Source organism: Hypanus sabinus, unplaced genomic scaffold (genome assembly GCF_030144855.1).
Source record: "Hypanus sabinus isolate sHypSab1 unplaced genomic scaffold, sHypSab1.hap1 scaffold_129, whole genome shotgun sequence".
Classification (NCBI taxonomy): Eukaryota; Metazoa; Chordata; class Chondrichthyes; order Myliobatiformes; family Dasyatidae; genus Hypanus; species Hypanus sabinus.
The window spans coordinates 22,774-40,117 of record NW_026779356.1 but is presented as its reverse complement, the minus strand read 5'-3'; the positions used below and the strand labels follow the sequence as shown (position 1 = coordinate 40,117).

General features: G+C 43.4%; 1 non-coding gene across 1 annotated transcript; it reads right to left on the bottom strand.

The window, feature by feature from the left end:
* Nucleotides 1–16,731: 16,731 nt before the first annotated feature.
* On the bottom strand, nucleotides 16,732–16,804 carry trnav-cac (transfer RNA valine (anticodon CAC)). The gene has a single exon. It is a non-coding gene; the product is annotated as a tRNA-Val (tRNA).
* Between the last annotated feature and the right edge of the window lie 540 nt (nucleotides 16,805–17,344).

The window sequence follows — 17,344 nt, the reverse complement described above, 5'->3', positions numbered from 1 at the left end:
TTTAGTCGACTGTAGTTACACTCCGAGAAGAGCGTAGAAAGTGAGTGTTTACACGTTGAGCGTGGGTCGCATAGGTTTACACATCTGTAAAGCTAAAGGAATTTGTTACCTTTATACCAAACAAATTTGTGATCTATATGTACTAAATATGATCACCGTTGAATTGATAACAGACTGAGTTCCATAATCATGTAAGGCTTGTATTCAGTATATTGACGTAATGGTGCCGAGAGGAGAATCTAATAATATCTTTATTTCACTAGCTAGCATGCAATACACAACAGTGCTTGTATGAGGTTTTGTCTGACGAAGAAATATGTTTTGATGTGACCTATGTACTCCTAAACAAACGTTCAACAGCTTTAACACATTTCTTTCAAATTTATTGCGATGGAAATTACGAATTAAATGCCCGTTTCGTTGATTCCCAGGAATTGATTAGTACCAGCCGAGAAGAAATTAGCTTCACCAATTCCCGTTCTATCTTTGCTGACTCACAGATATACCATGTTTTCAGACTTCGTAAACAGAAAACAAGCGCAGCTTCCATCGCCTTTCAAATAACATGAATGTGGATGCTGCTCAAGTAACAGAATAAAAAAAATTACCCGAATGACCGACTTAGATCACACTTAGTTGTTCATTTTTAGTGTGATCTTCAATGGAGGGTAAATTGCAGAGAGTTACCGATTTTTCCCTTTGCCTGCCAAGAAAATAAATAGATTTTGCAGAAAGATGCAGATGCCCATTCGGTCATTTATCAGAATACGGCGAGAAGAGCTTGGAATATAACCGGCTCTTTTCACGCAGCGTAAATACATTAGCTGCAATACAGTGATAATGTCTGTATGACTGCGGCGTAGCCCCTTCAACAGGAAACGACTGGAAGGAATACATTTTTTTTCATTTTTCATTTCTGATTCAACAGCATCAGGAATTCACAAGGAAGTGAGGCACTGTACATACATAAGCACAGAAACATAAAATATACTACAGCACAATACAGTCCCTTCGGCCAGCGAAGCTGTGCCGAACATCCACTTAATTTGGAAAGTACCCAGGCTCACCCATAGCCTTTTATTCTTCTGAGCACCTGTACAGGAGTCTCTTAAAAGATCCTATCCTATATACCTTCACCACTGTCGCCGGCAGCCCGGCGTCTCCAAGCACTCAACACCCTCTGCATAAAAAACTTACACCTGGGAACTCCTCTGTAACTATTACCAAGCTTCTGAAAACTGTGCGCTCTCGTGCTAGCCATTTCAACCCTGGGGACAGAAGCCTCTGAGCATCCACAACTTCAATGCCTCTCACCGTCTTGTACAACTCAATCAGTTCATGTCTCATACTCCGTCGCTCCAAGGAGAAAAGGCCGAGTTCAATCTATTCTCATACGGCATGCTCCCCAATCCAGGAAATATCATTCCTCTGCACCCTTTCTATGGTTTTCACATCCTACCTGTAGTGAGGCGACCTGAACAGAGCACAGTGCTCTAAGCGGTTTCTGACCAGGGTCCTATGCTGTTGCAACTCGGACCCCAACATCCTCCTGTTCAGGCACACTGCCAAGAACCTTACCATTTGTATTTTATTCATCTTTTATATTTGACCTACCATAATGAACCACCTCACACTTATCTGGGTTGAACTGCATCTGCCACATTGTTGCTACTATTGTATCTGCTATACCGGAATACATGAGAAATCCCAATCAGCCGCTGGGCAAGCCATAGACAGATAATGTGCCAAGACTAGTTATCGATTAGTAAGTGATTTAATCTATATTGTACTAGAGGAAACCCTTTTGCTGACCAGCTACTTCCATCATACTCTGACTCTGTGATTGTTGATTAATTTACCTCCTTCCTTACACGGGATACATATATGTTTACAGAAAATGCATATATTTGTTGAATAAATAAGTGCCATTTTGTTCTACTATAAACTTACTTCAGTCGTCCGAAATGTTTATTTATTGTTAGGTATTATTTAGTTTTTTTTTTTTAATTTATTTGTTACAACTCCAAAATACGCAATGACACCAGCACTTATCTACACACTTGATGCTCTGCTAAGAGAAAATCCAAGGGTTAACCCTTCGTATGATTTCATCTAAAATAATTAGCGTCTATTCCATGTAGGTTGATGACGTCAGCGTTGAGTTTCTCTTCCTTATTAATAAGGGGTCCTGTCCGTCAGTTGCTCCAGATTCAGAGAGAACATCACCTCCTGTCACGAAAGGAGTTCCGGAGCTGCAGTGTGAGGCAGAGTAAGGAGAGACTGGTTCGTTCTGTCATGGATCAAAATCTGAGTAGAGAAGCGTGGGATATAACAGGAAATGGGAAAAATATCTTCTGGATGGTTCCATATATTTTCCGAGATGATGATTCGGTAACGATAGATCATCGGGTCACGTATGTTTTAGTCGCCATTCAAGTTATTTTCTTTCCTGTCCTCGCCATCATTGCTCTTCCCGGTGAGTTATTCCAAAGAAAACATATGAAACAGAATATAACAGCACATTTTCCTTCTCACGCGAAAATCTCATAATAATGTTCAATGCTTTGGCACATACCAATTCATAATTAAGCAAATCTTTGCTATGTGCATTTTGGTAATTGACAAACCCGCGGACATCTGTTTAAGAAAATATGTGCTCGCAGTGGCGATGATCCAGAGCAGGTTTAGGAGAATAAACGGTTCACTGGAGTGTAGGAGGATGCGCTGTGGCAACTGGGGAAGCTTACCTGTAATTGAAACGCTCAGACAGATCTGTCATGCAGCGTCTGCATCCAAAGTTGGAGAGGCCTGGACCAGAGAGCGCAGCCTCGCAATAGACGTATACCGCCTTCAGAACTGAGCAGAGGAGGAATTTCTATTGCCAGAGGCAATTTGCGACATATGATTGGAAACTGATACTCACTCACTCAATGTGGGCAAACAGAAAGAAGGGTTAGTGCTAAGTCTCCGGGCTCCTGCTCGATCTGCGATCCAGATTCCCTCGGTAAGAATCAGGGACGGGAACCTGTGCTTCAGGTACACGTATTGGGTGTCAAGGACACTTATTTCATGACAGTTGAGGGTCTGGATTCAGATCTTTTTTTTTCCGCAGCCCGTACAAAATCTGACAATCGTCAAGCCAAAGTTGGCTTCCAGGCACAAAAGTTTATTCAGAAGGCAAATGAATGTTGGCGCTCATTGCTGGAGGGATTGAGCTCAAGAGCAGGGATATCATGCCACAACGATACAGGGTACTGGTGAGAGGGCACCTGGAGCACTGAGTGCAGTTCCTGTCTCCATACCGGAAGAACAATACACTGGCTATGGAGACAGCGCAATAGACGTTCACCCATACCCTGACTCTAACCCTAATCCTAGAGATGAAAAGTTTGAGTCGCCTGTGATTATATTCTCTGGAATTCAGAAGAATGAGAGGTGAACATATAGAGACATATAAGATTTTGAAAGGGTTTAGATAAATTAGAAGTAGGAACGTTGTTTCCCTTGTTAGGTGAGACTCGAACTGTGAGATATTGCCTCAAGATTCAGCGGATAAAATTTAGGACGGAGATGAGGAGAAACTGTGAGTGGCGAATCTGTGGAATTTTCCGCCCAGGGAACCAGTTGAGGCTTCCTAACTAAATATGTTTAAGGTACAGTTATATAGAATTTTAGATAGTGGGGGAATTAAGGGTTATGAGGAATGGTCAGATGAATGGAGCTGAGTTTACGGACAGATCAACGAAGATCTATCGGATGGGGGGTCAGTCTCGACAGGGTGAATTGCCTACTCCTGCTCCTATTTCTTACGTTCTTATAGTTATCAGTGTTCTGCACTTTCTGTCACTTTACAGACGTTCCATCCAACAGATTGCACCGAGTTTACGCTAGTTTGCAAAATGGTTTAGTTTTATTGAATGGTATTCACTGCCGTTACTTTCCACCATCTCGTACAATCATTTCTAACATTTCTACAGACAAAAAAAAAAAAGATCAGTCTGCTTTATGTGCTTGCTTTAAGGGATCTCTTCCTGATTGGTCATCGCTACCATTGTACTAATCCCACGTACACTAATTCCTATCGTTGGCACACACTGCATGTTTGCTTTAAGAAAACTCTTGCTAATGTCTTTACCCAGATTGTTTCCTTTGTTCGCAGTGAACACGGTGACCATATTCATCCTGTCTCGGGGAAAGTGCGGCCTCTCCAGAGCTGTCACTTGCTACCTGGTTGCCATGGCAGCGGCGGATCTTCTGTTTCTTATCCTGGACCTGATACTCAGCAAGATTCTGATTGCGTACTTGCCAATGGAAGTTGTCGTCTGGTCATTCCGCATGCCGGTCTGTAATATCCACGCTGTTTTGCTTTACAGCGTCACCGACTCTTCGGTCTGGTTCACAGTTGCTTTCACGTTTGATCGATTTATCGCAATATGTTGCCAGAAGCTGAAAAGGAAATATTGCACCTGGAAAACTGCAGCCGTGGTCTTGGGGGCAGTGGCAGTGATCAGCCATTTAAAGGATCTTTACTGGTATTTTAGGCTCTCCGGATCTTACTCGTGGATAATTGCTCCATTCATTTGTCCGAACAGGGTGCATTATTTGAATTCATATATCGGGATGCAAATTGATCTCTTTTATTACTTCCTCAACCCTGTTATCCCATTTGTGCTGGTTCTCCTGATGAATTGCTTAACTGTCAGACATGTCTTACTCGCCAGCAGGGCCCGCAGGAGACTTCGCTCTACCGGCAGCGGACAAAGTGCCAAAGACCCGGAGATGGAAACTCGCAAGAAGTCCCTTATTTTACTCTTGGTTATCTCCGGAAATTTCATCCTGCTATGGGCACCTTTCACGGTGTATTCCGCGTGGAATCGGCTGTACTTTACCACGTCTGTGCGTCCGCCCGATTCCCTACGAGAGCTGGGCATCATTCTGCAGCTTCTGAGCTGTTGTACGAACACGGACCTTTACACTGTTACACAGAACAAGTTCAGGCAGCAGCTAAAGATTGTGGTAAAATCTCCGCTCGCGCTCATTGTTGCGAGGAAGCTGTGAACTAGCGGAATGTCCTACCCGGCACAAGTGTTTTTCAATAAATTGCGGGCACCTTCGGTCCCACTCTATGCTTGTTCCGCCCAGACCTCGCAAGCTACAATTACAGACAAAGTTCCCTAACACAGCCTCGCTGCGTTTCCTTCATTCACCGACTTTCATCCCCATCTCTGCAGCATCGAAGCTCACTGCAGATCTTCGTACATCTTTCCTCCTTCTACCACCGTGCAGACGTACATGCGTTCGGTTATCAGGCCTTACTCCTACGAGGATGTTTGTGCTCCCGACACTACCCATTCAATCCCGATAGTGACGACTGAATTCGACGCTGAGCTCGCCAATTTCATCAACGTTGCCTGAACATTTCCGCTCCACCCTCAGATCAACTTGGTCACATTCTGTCACCACTGTCGTCTTATTTTCTCTGTGTCCTCAATTCCAGACACCGATTATCTACCGAAATGTTTTGCAAAGCCACTGACTCCCAGAGCTTTCTTGAATATATCACTTGCCACCCCGATACTTGTAAAAGTGTTCTTTCATTCTATGGTTACGCCTGATGAGTATTTCCATCCAAGGCATTCGAGGTGTGCTCTCTGTTAAAGTTAACGGAAATTCGCTTCCACTACCATCTTCTCCAGCATTTCCTGCGATCCAGAAGCAGCCTACCCCACCTAATATAATGATGGAGGCAGTGTACCTCTGATCACAATTATTACTCCAGTACTCTCCGCAGGCAATATACTTTATTAGCTTCTGCCATCTTCAACGCGATCTCCACCAGACGCATTTTCCCTCCCCCAGTTCCGCTTTCTGAAGATCTTTGTCTGCGCAAATTCACTGGTTTCTGGTCCCTCCATATAGGACGCATCTAGTCCTACAAAGTCCCTCAATATTACAGCTGTCCGTGCGCTATCTCTCTCACAGGCGTTAAGACACGAAGCCATCAGTTTGGGTGAAGTGATGTTTTCACCTGCGAAACATTCGGGGTCATTGATTAAATTTCACGCACCCAGTGCGGCCTTTACTATCTTAGAGAGGTTTGATAAATATTGTGCAACAATTCACCGCCTCCCTCTGGAATTGTAAGTGTCTACCCATTTCCGTCGCACTTCACATCCCCTTACAGGCATGTCGGTCGACAGCGTCTAATACTGCCACGATGAGTCCCAACTCATTGTAGTAGTAAAACCTCACAATCCCTCTGCTAGCCTCCAACCACATGACGTGCACATCCATTTGTCTTCCCGCCGCTAAGCAACGTCGTCGGTTTTCTCACAGCTCTCCCTTTACTTTCCCGTCACTCAGGTGAGGTTCTCGCGCATTTCTGGCAAACAGTCCCTCATGAATTGGCCACCATCATCAGAACTCTTTATTTGATTAAATGGACTTCTGTCCTTTCCGTTTCCGCTTCCTCACCTCCACGACTTCCTGCTATCAGCCATCGGCATTATTTATGATTCTCTTTCTTTTCGAGTCCCTAGTCTCCCGCTTTCCCACTCCGCTTGACTTGCCTACACTTTCCAGCTTGTTTTCCTTCCCTTCACTGTCCCTAAAGGTGCTTACAGTGAGTTGACTCCTTTACGGTTTTATCTCCTGCTGCAGCGAGAGTAGAGCAGGGAAGACTGAAACGAACTTCCAATGAATCGTTTTGTTGTATTGTGCCTTACTATTCACCTGTAGCTTTTACACCTTATTCTATACCGTTGTTGTTTTACTTCAATGCACTGTATAATGATTTGGTCTGCACGGACACTATGCATTACAAGCGTTTTAATGAATATTCATTTCACTGCTTTATGGTACCTGTGACAATAGTAAAATAAATCCAATTCCAATCCGGCTACGGAGTATCACGGAGCACATGTATAACATCCTGACCACTACCAGTGTGGTGGGGTGAAATATTCCTTCAGGCAGCCAGGAGTATTTTTCCTGGAACAGTGTGAGCCGGACCGCTCGCTAGGATACAGATTTGTGATGTCGGAATCACGGATAATGTGTAAACCATGTAAGTAGTGCATTTGATCAGGAGCTCTATGTGTCTCCCCTGTCCAAGTGCTCCTGTCGATAATTCCGAAATTCAGTGAAATTCTCTGCATTCGCCAATCAATCGGGAAGCATGTTAGAGATTAGAAAAATCCCTCTTGGTGAAGGAAGAAGGGTGTATTTTCCCCTCTGATACAGTTTCGCCGGAAAACAACCCATCCCTCTAAATTTGTGTACCAATATTTTAGTCTCTTGTATTCTATGCCTCATGTCCCCTTCAGTGTGTTCCACTCCATCGAATACACACTCGACCTGATCCAGTCGTTCCTTTATACTGAATTACCATTCCATCAAAATGTTCCTTAATCTCTTCAGCACCATTACGGTACGGTAATTCTTCACGGTATTGTGTCGACCGGAACTGTAACGGGACGTCTGATGATAGAAGAAACGAATAAGTATAAATTTGTAAAAAAAAAACACCTCTCTGTTCTTCTGTTGTGTGTCTGAAGAGAACAAAACATGGCTGTTCTTTTATATGTGACGGTGCAAATTTTAGATTGGTGTTATTAAATCAATGGCTCCAGCTATGTGAAATATCAAAATCGTCAGTCTGTTTTTGCTCTGGTCTGCGCAAATGGAAGAAACACGGAGGACATTATTAACTGTTCTTTCCAACTTTGCGGCTACCTTTAGGGATCTATAGACTCAGACGGAGGAAAGGGTTTAATGTTCCAAACGATAAAGCTGGCTTTCATGGAGATTTGTCTCTACTTAGCCGTCTTTCCAAATCCAATCAATGTAACTGATGCGCGTTAGCAAACAAGTCTGATGTCCCAGCGCCAATCTTGGCCGTATACCCACGATCGTCCGACTTAGAACACATAGAATATTTGAAGATCAGAGGTGGAGGTGAACGTGTAGGAGACTATTTCAACGCAGGTTCAGAACATTTGTCCCACAACATTTATGCAGGGCATGATGATAATTTTCTCTATTACTTGTTACTTTGCATGATGCACATCAGAAGCACTGCCGGTTCATGAACAAAGTGCTTCTTGCCGTATCGGCCTCGACCTCGACCTCGTCCCGGGGCAGTACGCTCTGCCTGAGAAAGCACCATCGAAATGTCCTCTGAAATTTTCCTCTCGGTATAAACAAATTCCTTCCAAGGGATATGATTTACAGGTAAGGGGAAAATATCTCTGTCTGAGCTGTATTACTCATACCTATTTATAGTTCTGCCGATTCTCTCTTCAGCCCATAATGCAGCAAAAGAAGAGAGAAAGCAACAATTCTTGTTTGCGTGACCATTTCCCATATTAAATATTCATTACCCCGGGCAATATCTCAGAGAATCATCTTTAAACCCAATAAACACTCTCGCACTTCCAAATAGAGACGAATAGAGACGAACAGAGCCGCAGACAACACTCCAAATGAAATCGTATCAATGCTTCACGTAGCAAAATCATGGGTGTTTGAAGTTAATATTCAGCTTCATTTTGTACATATACCGAACACAACATACCGGCCCTTCGCCCCAATACATTGTCAGGACCATATGACGTACTCCGCCTTCGGTGTAACTCTTCCCATCTCCACAGAAAGTTACCCATAATATATGCTGCTCTCCTGAGCAGTGTCTTGGTTTGGTACTAAATAGTCCAAGGCTCCTTACCTCTGGTCAGCTGAGAACGAAAAGTTCCAGCGCAAGACTAACTTCACTGGAAAATCTTTCAAAAAACCATCAATTTTAAGGCACCTCTCGAAAGCGAGTGAGATGACTGGCAGGGCTTATCCCTTCAAAGTGACGCATCATTTGAACATAGAGCAAACAGATTGATCGCGACTGTTGGTAGCACATCACTGACCACTCTGGTACTCTCACTGAGTATTCTGACCGGTCACTGACCACACAGGCAGGGCCACTCCCTCAATATCGGCAATCGTGTTAGAAATGTTTTCAATACGTCCACGAATAAAACATAATAATAAATAAACATGTATATCAATTATGTATATTGAATAGATTTTTTTTAATATGCAAAATCGGAACTACTGTAGATTAAAATAAGTAAGAAAGTGTCTAAAGCTTCAATGTACATTTAGGAATCGAATGGCAGAGGGGAGCAAGCTGTTCCTGAATCACTGTGTTTGTGCCTTCAGGCTTCTGAATCTCCTACCTGTTGGGAACAGTGAGAAAAAGGCATGCCCACGGTGCAGGAGTTTTTTAATAATGGACGCTGCCTTTCTGAGTCATCACTTCTTGAAGATGTACTGGATATTTTGTGGCCTATTCCCCAAGATATAAACGACCAGATCTACAACCTTCAGCAGCTTCTTTCGGTCCTGTGCACTAGCCCCTCCATAACAGCCAGTGATGCAACCTGTCAGAATGATCTCCACGGTACAACTATAGATGATTTTTGAGTGTATTTGTTGCGAGCAAAATTTCTTCAAACCCCTAATGTAGTATACGCACAAAGCATGTTGAGAGCTTTTGTCCCACAACATGTATGCAGAGCACGATCTTAATTGCCCACTATTACATGTTAGTTTGCACGGTCCATATCACAGGTACTGCCAGTTCACGTGCCGAAGTGCTGTTTACACTTACTTATCATATCTGCTTCGACATCTTCGCAGGGCTGTATGTGCCATCGATATCCTCTAAAATTCTCCCCCGTCGTATAAAACGATGCCTTCCAAGGGGTATGAGTTACATGTGAGGGGAAAATCTGACTGATTGGTAGTTTTCATTCATTTTTACACCTTTAAACGTTCTCCCTTCAGCCCTAATGCTGAAAAAAAGAAAACAACAATCCCTGTTTGCGTAATTATTTTTTCATATCACCATATTTCTTAAGCTGGCGATATATCAGGGAATCACCTTTGAACCCAACAAGCACTCAACCTCCTCGCAATGCAGACGAACAGAGCAGCAGGCAGCACTCCAAATGGGTTCATATCAATGCTTCACGCAGCAAAATCACGGGTGTTTAAAGTTGATATTCAGCATCATATAGCACGTAAACGAATACAGCACAGCCCGGGCCTTAGGGCCACAATATTGTACGGACCCCGATGACGTACTCCGTGCTCGATGGAACTCCCCACTTCCACAGACAGTTACCCATAATATATGCTGCTTTCCTGAGCAGCAACTAGATTTGGTACTAAATAGTCGTCTGGCCCCGGGAAGTTTCAGCGCATGACTAACGTCATTGGTAAAGCTTTCAATAAACTTCGGGAAATTATTCTTCTCCAGGCCCTTTCGTAGATCGTTATCTCCAACGTATTCATGGTGAGTCACAGTAAAGTATCCCCAATGCCTTTTGTGCATCCGCCAATGGCAAGTTCCGCTTGCGGTCGACGGAATGTTTTCATTTCCTACTCATGTAACGGTTCTTTATACGCCCTGCGTAGTTATTCGTTTGTTCTTAATATACAGAAAGAAATGGATTGACGGGTTAACTTTCCTCAAGATCTGGTTTAACTAGCATTGAACCGGAAACGTAGATATTAACTAACCAGATTGTAGGGTTGTGGATGTTGTTCCATTATTCAAGGAACAGGTTAGAGCTCGCCCAGGAAATTATAAACCTGTGATTCTTAATTCAAAAGTTGCTAAGCTTATGAAGAAGATCAGGAGAGGTAGCAATTATGAAAAATTGTAGAAGCATAATATGATTTGGAAGATTCAGCATGCCAAAGCCAGGTTGTGCCTTATGAGCTTGATTGAAAATTTTGAGGATGACTAAACACATTTATGAAGGTAGAGCAATAGACGTCGTACATATGGATTTCAGCAAGGCATTTGATGAGCTACCAGTGAAGGCTTATGAAGAAGGTAAGGACACATGGAATGCAAGGGGACAATGCTTTGTGTATAAAGAACAGGCTTGCCCACAGAAGGCAAAGGATGGTGGTAGATGGATCATATTCTGCATGAATGTCGGTGATCACTGGTTTGCCTCAGGGATCTGTTTTGGGACCCCTACTGTTCGTGATTTTTATAAATGACCTGGATGAGAAAGTGGACCTGGATAGGGTGTTGCAGATAGTGTGAAGGGCGGTCAAAAGTTACAGCGGGATATTAAGAGGATGCAAAACTGGGCTGATAAGTGTTAGATGGATTTGGACCCAGATAATTGTGAGGTGATTCATTTTGGTAGATCAAATATGTTGGCAGAATATAGAATTCATACTAGGACTCTTAGCAGTGTGATGTCCGAGGGAGTCTGGGGTCAGAGATCATGGGACACTCAAAGCCGTTATGCAGGTGGACACTGTGGTTAAGAAGGCATACGGTGCATTGACATTCATCAACCGTGGGATTGAATTTAACAGCCGAGAGGTAGTGTTGCAGTTATATAGGACCTTGTCAGACCCCACCTGGAGTACTGTGCTCATTTCTGGTCGCCTCACTGTAGGAAAGAGGTAGAATCAATGGAAAGGGTGCAGAGGGAATTTACAAGGATGTTGCCTGCCTTGGGGAGGCATGCCTTATGAGAATGGGTTTTGAGAACTCGGCCTTTTCTCCTTGGAGCGACGATGGATGAAAAGTGATCTGATACAGTTGTCCAAGATAATGAGAGGCATTGTTCGTGTTGATAGGCAGAGCCTTTTTTCCCAGGGCTGAAATGGCTAGCACGAGAGAGCATAGTGCTTGGAAGTAGGTACAGTGCAGATATCAGGGGTAAGTTTTTTTTTTTTTTACGCAGAGTTTGGTGAGTGCGTGGAATGGGCGGCCGGCAACGGGGCTGGAAGCGGAAACGGTATGATCTTTTAAGAAACTCCTGGAATGGTATACAGGGCTCAGAGATATAGAGGGCTATCGGAAATCCTAGATAGTTCCAAGATTAGATAATATTCGGCACAGCTTTGTGGGCTGAATATATGTATATATTCATGTAGAACAGGATGATAGATCAATATAAATATTAGGATAAATATAACAGGATAAAGGTGATAGATCCTAAGAGAGATAAATTGTAGAATGCTTCCAAATAGATTTTCTGGAATTGCAACCTGCGAAATATTTTTATGTGTGGATAGACTGGATGTGGAGAAGATATTTTCTATAATAGATAAGTCAAGGGCTAGAGAGCACAAATTCAGAATTGAGGCATAACCAAATAGAATAGACATAAGCAACAATTCTTTTACACAGGGAGCAGGATCGGTAGAATTTCTTGCTACAGACGGTTGTCTCTGCTTAAACTCAAGATGTGGAATTAATCGCTACAGACAACTGTGCATAACAGGTCATTGTTGGAACTTAAGCCCGAGTTTGGTGTGTTCTTGATTAATCAAGGTGTCAGAGGATACGAGAAGAACGCAGGAGGATGGAGTTTTGCGGGATACAAGCTGAACTATCACATGATGGCAGAGGAGGCTGGATAAGGATAAGGAAAGTGCCTAATTCTGCAGGTGTGCCTTCTGGTCTTGTTCTTATAATTTTTTTTCAGAGCGCTTGAGCATTTTTTATTGCTGAAAACGCGTTTGATATTTGATAGGCACTTCCAGAGAAAGTTGCTAAATCAGAAACAATTCCGTTCCTTTATAGAATCTTTGAAAGATAAACAGATGTATTGAAAGTGAAAGCCGCCAACAGAGTCGCAGGTCTCCCTTCCCCTAACAATGACACTTATCAGGAGCGTTGCGGACTTAGGTCGCAAACCATTGTTGAGGATCCCTAACACCCGTTCAACAGTCTCTTTACCTCTCCACCGTCAGTACGAATGAACTGAAGCACTGGCACTGGGTCTGCCAGACTGAGTAACATTTTCTTTAATCGGGCTCTGAGATTAATGAATATCTTCCTACCACCGAGCTGTTGTCACCCGGCCAGCGAGGTGCTAGCTGTTTATTGTATAGTTTACTGATTACTATGTACCCATGGTGAACATTCCACATATTTTGAATTTTATTTTAATATCATATTTGTGGCAATATTTGTTTAATTCCCTCTGAGTGGTTTTCTGATGGGTGAGCGTACGTTGGTCCAGGGGAAATGTGTTAGGTGTGATTGTATTTATGTAAAGTCAATTGACAATAAACTTAAACTTCAGCGTGACACATAAATATGCAGGTGTTGAGGGAAAGGTTCCTTATGCCGTTAATCTGCATTAGAGAGGACCGGTAAGATGGCCAGCATGGTCAGGACTGGCTTACACATGTACGTTATCCCCTTCGACCTATTTCTTCGAAGTACTATCTCAAATCATATTTATTTACTTTTCCGCTGATATTGAACGTCTCTGCTACACGATGCACTGCACTTGAACATATGGAATACAGAATGACAAATAGAAAGCGAAGAACAACAATGGCGCGAGACTGAGCCTGAGCACGAAGGGATGGAGTACAGAAGGAATTAAAATGAGAAATATCGAGAAACAGTGAGGAAGAAGGTTAGAGTAAGGTATGATGACAAATCCTTGTCAAGCGGCAGCTGAATTTAAATAGCAATAATTTCTGGCAGAAGACGTTGAACGAGATATTTCATGTAAAAGCTGAAAGAGAACAGCCTTAACACGAAACATCAGAAGCAGTTGTCGAAAGAGAGACGACATCGTAATCGGCTTTTATTGTTGGACAAGCTTCATTCCCTTGCTCATTTAATGATTTTGAAATTAGGACAAAGGGATATTTCACCATATTCTTTACCTGCTCCCTGAACTTCGTCTGTGTTCATGCAGCAGCTGAAAAGCTGGAACATGAATCCCAATTCTTGAAGAAAATCCGGAAAGTACGCTGGCCTCAACCCCATAAAGCGGAGCCGTGTGTTGATAGAGGAGAACATGAACAGTGCCCATAGCAAGATAAAATTACCAGAAATGGCAAACAATAAAACGATGGATTTCATTCTGCTCGCCATCTCGGAATCTTGTGGAGTATCTGCAGTACTCTGACCACGGAGCCGCCTCCGGGCCCTGCTCGACACTATAATCTGCCTGACGGTCAAGGTGTTGAAAAGCAGGATCAGAGAAATTGCTGCCCCAGGGGTCAGGATATAATGAAGGAGTTCTACCGATCCCCAGGCAGACGAATTCTAAATACCGTACCTTGTGTTACAAAGCCACGGGAAATTCCAGAGTATATAATTACCAGTGAACATAAAATACTAGAAGATATTCTTCAGACAGCTCACAACAGTGACCGTCCCCAAAGCCACAATCGCCTTCTGCGCGGTGCAATACGTTGCTCTCAGTTTCTGGCAACAAATAGCGACGAAGCGATCAAGGGTGAAAGAGACGGTGAACCAGACGAAGCAATGTGTGGCTGCGAACAGAAGGACGGCGTGTATATCACATATGCGGATTCTGGCCACGAATTGATATTCTCGGTAATAAACAATGGGAATCTGTCTCCATATCAGGTCCAGGATAACGAACAGCAGATGATTCACAGCCATGGCCACCAGGTAGCGAGTAATGCATTTGGAGAGACCGCATTTTCCACGGGATAGGTCTACGATCGACAGCAGGTTAGCGGAGAGGAAGGAAGTAGAACAATATTATCCGATGCTACAAAACATTCATAGGTTTATTTCAATGTCTGTTTTTTTTTTAATTCAGAAAATCTGCTAGTAAGACTGCATGTGTGGAAAAAGAAATGAGTAATCGTTTCTGTTCGATCCCAATTTGAACATAGTTGAGTCGTGCTGCCGCCAAAGAAAACAATGTCCGTGTCATATGCCAGAGATAGTTAAGCAGTTTTCCATTCTGTTTCGGATTCCAATCCTAATTCGGAAACTGATTAATCATATATAGCGATCAGATATATCAAACCGGATATGATCAGATAATTTTATATAAATTTCATAACTTTATTTCTTAATGAAATCTGTTTTTTTTTTATTGATGAGCTTGGTACGGTTAGATATCTCAGAAAGCAAATACTCTTCCTGGAACAGTTCTAAGCTATCTTCTCAAGAAAGGTAGTGACGACGTTTCGGGCCGAAACCCTTCATCAGGAGTCCTACCTCCTCCCATATTTGCTGCCTGGCCTGATGAGTTCTGCCAGGATTTTGTGTTTTCATTTATTTCCAGTATCTGCAGATTCACTCGTATTACAGAGAAAAATATGTTGAACACAATGTCATATTAAAATGTATAAAGTTCGTCGAAATTCCAGAACAACAAAGTGAGAAATTTGGTTAAAAATTGTTTCTCCAACACTGTGGGGCAAGGCAATTGCGTGAAATTTATCGGGACCGTTGGATAGAAGTCTTCCAATGAAGAGGATGTTTCATGATGGAATGAATGAATATACCTGCACAGACAGGCAGTGTCCTGAGATAAATAAATTGAGCATCACAGGATTGAGCTGTTCTCGCATCAGCAGCTGAGTTGAACTGAAAAATAAAACTCGTATCACATATTGTTACTATTAAAAGAATATTGTTAACAGAACTGGTTTGCCAGTGGAGTACCAGTGTCTCACCCACTCTACCTGCCTTCACTGCTGGTGATAAAAAGCTGTCAGTAGTGCCATCTTTTAAGTATCTGGGGAGCATTCTCTCTGAGGATGGCGGCATTGACAACGGCATCCGGAGCCGCATTAAACAGGCATCAGCTGCCTTTGAGAGACCTCGGCGTAGAGTCTTTCAGAGCAGGAACCTTCGTCCCTCTACAAAGGTTGCCGTATACCAAGCGATCTGTGTCACCACCCACATTTATGTCTGTGAAGCTTGGGTAACCTACAGCCGTCACATCAGGTCCTTGGAGCGCTTGCACATAAGCTGCCTTCTGCGCATCCTGGGAATTACCTGGCGTGAGCGGGTGCCTCACACTGAAATGCATGTGAAGACAAAAGGCAGAAGTATTTGAGGCCATGATTACTCAGCGTCAGCTGCAGTTTCTGGGGCACGTGATCAGGATGCCCACATGTCGGCTAGCCCGCAGAGTGTTATACAGCCAGCTACATCATAGTCGACGCTCAGCTGGAGGGCGGATGAAGCGCTATGAGGATCAGATAAAGAATGCTTTATGAAACTGAAAGATCAGACCTGCAGACCTGCAGGATGCTGCTGCTGACCGTATGACCTGGCGACAGCTCTGTAGGGATTGGGTTCGTATTCTGGAGATGGAAAGAAGAACCGGATGACAGTAGAATAGAGCCAGGAGAAATGCAGCCATGGTTGCTATCACTACCAAGACTACTACGTATACATGCCCACCCTGCAATAGAGCTTGTAGATCCAGGATAGGATTGCATAGTCATCAAAGATCTCACCATTAAAGGAGTGGACGTCGTCATCGAATTTAAATGGGCAATCGAAGGAGTAGAAGAGAGAGAGAGAGAGAGAGAGAGAGAGAGAGAGAGAGAGAGAGAGAGAGAGAGAGAGAGAGAGAGAGAGAGAGAGAGAGAGAGAGAGAGAGAGCGTCTGTGTGTTTGAGTGTGTTTGAGAGGGAGAAGGAAGGGAACGAGTGACAGAGGGGAACGAGAATAGTGTGGTGGAGAATTTGTACAGACAGTCTGTAATATGACTAGGAAGCAAAGCAATACACAGGTAAAGACAAAGCAAGCAATTTAACATTGTTAAGTAGTTTAGAAATTTTGCAGCACACGGTTATTCCTCCTGACATTTATGACCTGAATGCTCATGACAATGAACTTGAGCACGAAATGAAAATTTGAGTCGCAAGTTCATCCCCAACATTGAAGTCCAAACAATGTTTCTGCCCAGGATTGAACTGGGGAACTTTTGCGTGTGAAGCGAACGTGATAACCACTACAACACAGAAACGGTGCAAAGCGCTCATTGCTCAGCGCTGTTGAACAATGACCAGAGGAAGCCCCTCCCCACAGCAATAAGAACAAAACATTGCCCACCGTTCCTCTCAGCTTTCAGTAACAAGTATTAAATTTGTTCGACGTTATGCAGTGACATGCGTTAACAATTTCCTGTGAACTTTCGACATGCAACATGTAACTGAATTATGTTGCATACATAAAGCAAGGAATTAAAACATTTTCCTCTAGCTTCCATCTGCAATCTGGGGGATTGTTGATGCAATCTGCAATCTGCAATCTCAAACGCAATCTCATTCTATTGTCAATGAGCAACTCGGTAATGAATCTTTGCTGCGTTCAAAGACACCAGCGATCTTCAGCACTCTTCAGAGATGATCTGTCCGGAGTCAATGGTCACTTAACCAGGACCTGTGATACTCATCAGCTGCTCATGCGGCCATCCTCAACCAGCTCCCATAGCTACACGTGACCCTGATCGGTTGGGTGGAGGGGGAGTAGTGGGTTTAGTAGGTCGGGTATCCGGGCCCAACAG